The sequence below is a fragment of the Lynx canadensis genome, chromosome B1 (assembly GCF_007474595.2).
Source record: "Lynx canadensis isolate LIC74 chromosome B1, mLynCan4.pri.v2, whole genome shotgun sequence".
Classification (NCBI taxonomy): Eukaryota; Metazoa; Chordata; class Mammalia; order Carnivora; family Felidae; genus Lynx; species Lynx canadensis.
The window spans coordinates 143985060-143991059 of NC_044306.2; positions in this window are offsets into that span (position 1 = coordinate 143985060).

Consider the following 6000-nt stretch of genomic DNA (forward strand, 5'->3'; position numbering starts at 1 on the left):
TAGGTCAATGGCTGCCTTGTTTTCGATCTTCTGCTCAAAGGTGAAAATTTGAAAAACAACCACCCACCCCCCAAAAAATCAAAGAATACGAGGAAAACGTCACGTATTTTCTGCAAACTCATTCCTCAAAATTTACTCACTCTCCTATTCCTTTAATATCTTATCTCAACACCCAATATGTGTATTTATTTCTGGAACCCAGCCAGATCCTGCGTCTGAATTCCAGCAGCTCACTTCCCAGTTTCCCTGAGGACAAGGCCTAAAAAATGTGAGCTTCTCAGCTATTCAAGATGATAAAACACACAAGATGATAAAAGCTTAAATTATGCCTATACAACTTCCTCCATTAAAAGTTACAACTTTTCAAAACAAAGGAGTAAGACGATGAGTTCTAGAAGTTTAATATTTCTTCCTACCTTCCAGCAAATGTGTGGTTTAGGATATAATTTGATACTCAAAGTGTGAGACACTTTAGTCCAACCAACCTGAAGAACGCTTGTTCCATTTAAATTGCCTGTGTTTTAATTTCAATTTCATGTCATAGTTCTTTTTCATTTTCAGATCTTTAGAACTCTAGGATCTGTCTAAACTGTTTCCAGGAGCCAAGAATGGGTTAGGGAGGAGGCAAGTTGAGCTAGGACCCTACTAGGCAGCAATGGCTTTGAGCAATTGTGTGTGGAGGTCCCAGGATTATGCCAAGTAAACATACTGTTAGGAGAGCCAGAAAGTCTGCCTTTCAGGAAGGGTGGGTACTAATGGGACTAATGGGAGCAGGCAGGTTAGCCATGGAGACAGTCAGCTAAGTAGTAGACTCAGCCGGAAGAGCAGTGGAGATTATGGAGTGATGTACAAATACACAGTAGTTTATTTATGTTATAAGGTAAGCCAGAGCTAGAAAGGGACAAACAAAATAAAGGTTGGTACGATGGACACTCCTCCGTGAAACACTGTTGTGGTGCTGATCTCTTCACCATGTTGGAATGCACGAACTTGAAGTACCCCGGAAAATCAGTCTCTATCAGTATGAACCTCAAGCCTGATCCCCTGTACTAACTGCATCCAGCCCCTGTTAGCTTTAGACTGCTTAATATTTATTTAGTCAGTTAGTGTTTCTCCTTGGGTAACTGGCCTGATTTGAGAGTTAAGGTTTTATTTCTCGTGGCCTATCCAGGTGATGGAATGTATCCAATCCAAGAGATAAGCCCTCGGGTTTAGGCTGGTGGGGAGTAGGAGTTTAAGTCAACTGAGAAGACAGGACATGATAGAGAAACAAAGGTACTGTTGATGACTATATGTTAAGATGAAACTCAACAAAATCCCAGCTGAAAAACAACAATCAGAGGGGTGCCTGGGTGGCTCAGTAGGTTAAGCGTCCGACTTCGACTCAGTTGTCTCACAGTTCATGGGTTCGAGCCCCATGTCGGGCTCCGTGCTGACAGCTCAGAGCCTGGAGCCTGCTTCAGATTCTGTGTCTCCCTGTCTCTCTGCCCCTCCCCCTAGCATTCTGTCTGTCTGTCTGTCTGTCTGTCTGTCTCTCTCTCTCTCAAAAATAAATAAACATTTAAAAAAATTTTAAGACAAACAGCAATCAGAGAGGAGAACTGAGACCAAGACTGGAACCTTGCAGAAGTGAAAGGCAGGAAGCAGGGTCTGGGAAGATGTGGGAGTCCAATTTAATTCCTGAGGTTGACATGTCAGGTATGTTCCTCATGTCATAGTACAAGCTATCTTCAAGATGCCTGGCTTTTTCCCACAGTTCATACATCCCACTCTTTCTACCAGTTTATCGTTACTTGGGATGAATAGATGGAAGCATTCTTTGGAACGCCAAAATGACAATGGAGCTTTTACTTTCAAAGGTATTTTTCAGGCTTACAGTTTAAACAGTCTTAGATTAGCACCTAGTTTTATGATCTTAATTAAGCCAGCCTCCAGTTTTCTATAATGAATGAAAATAACAGGACCTCTACCTCACAGAGTTTTGTGAAACTTATGTGAGATAGCATGCCTGTTATAGAGCAGGAAGGACCTCAGCAAAGTTAGTCATTACTATGGCAAAAGCAACCCCAGTAGACCTTGTTGCCTTGAAGTGATAAATAACCCAAGAGGTGAACAGTTACGAGACAGAGAAAGATAACCTTCTCTCAACTAATCAAAAGAAGAATATTTACCATTTATTTGTATATCTCCATAAATTATAATAAATTTTGATAGTTGTCTTTTGGAAGGCCCTACGCTGTTGTAGACCCAAGAAGTGCCTTAGAAATTCATAGGAGGGAGAAAAGAGAAGGTGACTTTAAGAACCAGCACTAAAAATCTCCCAGAGTTTAAATACACACTATTAGTCTGGCTCACCATAAGTAGAGAAAGACTCGTGATGTGATGTATCCTCACATCTGTATTGAAACCCAGTCCAGCATCCTTCCCACAACCTATAGGATCTGTTATGATCTGACCCCTGACTTTCCATTTTCATATCATACCTCTCTCTTTCTTGCTTACTTCTATAGACTGATTATGTGCCCCCCACCCTGTATGGGGCTAGGGGGGCACATAATTTTAAATATTGGTTGTTTTAAGATCGTGTTGTAATTGTTGCAAAAGTGTCTTAGAATGTCTCGAGCATTCGTGGGGTGCCTGGGTGGCTCAGTCGGTTAAGCGTCTGACTTCGGCTCAGGTCATGATCTCACGGTCTGTGGGTTCAACCCCGCATCGGGCTCTGTGCTGACAGCTCAGAGCCTGGAGCCTGCTTCTGATCCTGGTCTCCCTCTCTCTCTGCCTCTCCCCTGCTCTCACTTGGTCTCACTCTGTCTCTCAAAAATAAATAATGTAAAAAAAGGAGATTAGAATATCTCGAGCATTGCATTTGTCTAATTTCCCCAGTGAGACTGCAGGTCCTCTGGCGGCCTGCCTGTATGCGGCTGAGAGCACTCTGAGAGGAACATTGACAGGTATCAGGCTCCAGGCAACATTCAATTCATATGTTGAAACCTATTCCCCCAAGGTGATAGTATTTGGAGTTTGCGAACTTTGGAGGTGATTAAGTCATGAGGGTGGAGCCTTCATGAGTGAGAGTCTTGACCTTATAAGAGACTGCAGAAAGCTCCCTCACCCTTCTGCCATCTAAGGACGCAGTGAGAAGACAGGCATCCATGGACCCTCGCAAGATACCAAATCTCCAGGCACCTTGATCTTGAACTTTTCAGTCTCCCAAACTGTGAGAACATACATTTCTGTTGTTTTTCAAGCCCTCTGACTATGGTACTCTGTTACAGCAATCTGAACAGAGTAAGACACTTACTACAATCCAGTAACACTGACTTTATTTTTGTTTTGAACATTCCAAGACTCTCCTGCCTAGCTGCACTTATAAAGCTCTTTGCATGTCTGATTTCATGTTTCCCATCTATCAGGTCTTAGCTCAGATGTGATCTTATCAGAAAACTCTTCTCTGGTCACCTATTTAAAGTGAGCCCTGCTTCTCATACCTCTACCCCACAAACACTACCATTCTGGGACCCATCATATTGTTTGTGTTTTAATGACACTTACCAACCCTGAAATTATCATGGACAAACATATCTATTGCCACTCTCTTTCTACTGGAATATAAGCTCCATGAGAGCCGAGAATTTTCTGTTCAGTGTTTCATTGGGAGATAGCAAGTCCTGCTGTGGTACAGAAATCAGTCAGATGTCATCGTTGTTATGTGGGTTGCTAACTTCTGTTTGATACCTACTATTCTCCCACCAGTCCATATCATCGTATCATAACTAAACTCTGGATTGTGTTTTGTCTTTTCTAAACACTGTGTTGTTTGTTTTTTTAACCTAATCCATTGGGTACTTATAACAACTCCATTAATTAGGATATTTCACTTTTAAAGATGAGGAAACTGAGGTCCAAGAAAGCTAAGTTACTCCCATGGTCACATAGTCAATGGAGACTATGGTAGAAATGAAACAGACATTTTTACTCCAAGCCCTACATAGTCTGTAATGTGTCTTGTGCTACACTGGACAGCCTTGCCTGAAATGGGGGGCGAAAAAGATAACTAAATCATAACCCCAAATCAATACAAACATACCAAAGAGCATTTAAAAATAAAGACTTTAGATAAACCTCATAAATCTCTAAGATAAAATGCAGTTCAAAATGGAGAAGGATATAATGAATAGATGTGTGGATGGCTGAGGAATGAAAAAATGCGGTTGACGTAAGAGCAAATTCAGGCTCAGATGCCCAGGACAGAGTGTTCTGCATATCAGTCTGCCAAGTTAGACAAGCCTCCTCTGAAGGCAGGAAAGAATTGTCCCTTCCATTCAGTGGATCGAGATACACAAGTTATCTTTTGTGGGGAAAGTCATTAGAAGATTGGGGGGAAACAGTACTTTGGGCAGAGAAATTTGGCCTCGCTTCATTTCATTGAGAAGGGGCTGGGATGTCAGAGCATGAGAGATGGATGGACCAGGGAGAACACCAACTCTGCAGTTCTTTGGATCAAGATGTTCACTGCTTGGAAGTACATCAAAGGGAGAGATGTGGAAAAATCAGTCTATGGGTTAGTTAAGACCCAGACTATTCTTTGGGGTTTTGTTTTTTTCAAAGATGAATAGAAAGTCTCTCACTATGTGTCTCCAGTCACATTGTGGGTTCATTAAAATGAGACAAATATTTCTTAAATTGTGTTCCCTGCATAGAAAGCAATGCCTTGAGAACCTATTAGCTTTTTTTTTTTTTAATTTTTTTTTTTTTAACGCTTATTTATTTTTGAGACAGAGAGAGACAGAGCATGAACGGGGGAGGGTCAGAGAGGGGACACAGAATCTGAAACAGACTCCAGGCTCTGAGCTGTCAGCACAGAGCCCGACGCAGGGCTCGAACTCACGGACCGCGAGATCATGACCTGAGCTGAAGTCGGCCGCTTAACCGACTGAGCCACCCAGGCGCCCCGAGAACCTATTAGCTTTTAAAGAAACCAGAATTCTTGCTAATATCCATTTGGCATACCACCTCAGCGTGCTACTTGAATAAAGGTTATTTCCAGCAACATTGATGGGATCACAAGCATAGTTTGTGACAAAAAAGGACATAACACTTTAAGCAATTCCTAAATTAGGTAATTTCTAAAAAAATCAATAAAACCATGAATTTCTTTTTTCCAATCTAATTCAACTCAACTAACATTTGCCAAACATTAAGTATAGGTATCATTAAATGAAGACTCAAGCTCAACCTACTTGCCTTATTTTTCAAGAGGTTTTTCTAGGACCTTGTTTGCACATCTTTCTAACAAAGATTTTTAAAGAAGATCCTCTTTAATATTCATTTATCTTCCTCTTCATCCATTAATATATTTTCATTTTCATCATTGATATGCATAATTTGAGCACTGTGGATAACAGAAAGAAAAGAAAGAAGGAAGAGAAGAGGAAGGGAGGAAGAGAAGGAGGGGGAAACATCCTTAGCTTCTAGAAGTTAATAGTCTAACAGGAGCTAGGATTCATTGGAAAGTACAAATGGCACAACCAGAAACCACGTATTCCCTCACTAGCGAGCTTTATACACACACACACGCACACACACAGGTTTTTTTTTTTGCTAAGGCAGTAACCATCTTGGCAAATAAATGAACTTTGCTGAGTCTCAGTTTTCTATGTAATGAGGAAGTTGGATTAAATGATTGCTTAGATTCTTTATAGCTCTAAGATCCTATAAATCATTTCACATTCATTAAACATTTGTTGTATGTGAAATGGGAAATATTTTGCTAGAAAAACAGGATACACAGCATGAGTAAACCTCATTTGGCTTTAAAGAGATTATAATATATTGGCAAGAAGCCAAATGCAAACAACTACCTGTATCTGAAGATAATGTGAATAGAGGTGTTGGAAAGATGAGAGGAAGGAGGAATTCATACAAATGCAGGACAGGGGTGGATTTGAGGGAACAAACAAATTGTTTAAGGACAGCAGAGAGAAGAGGCTGCCCTAGCAG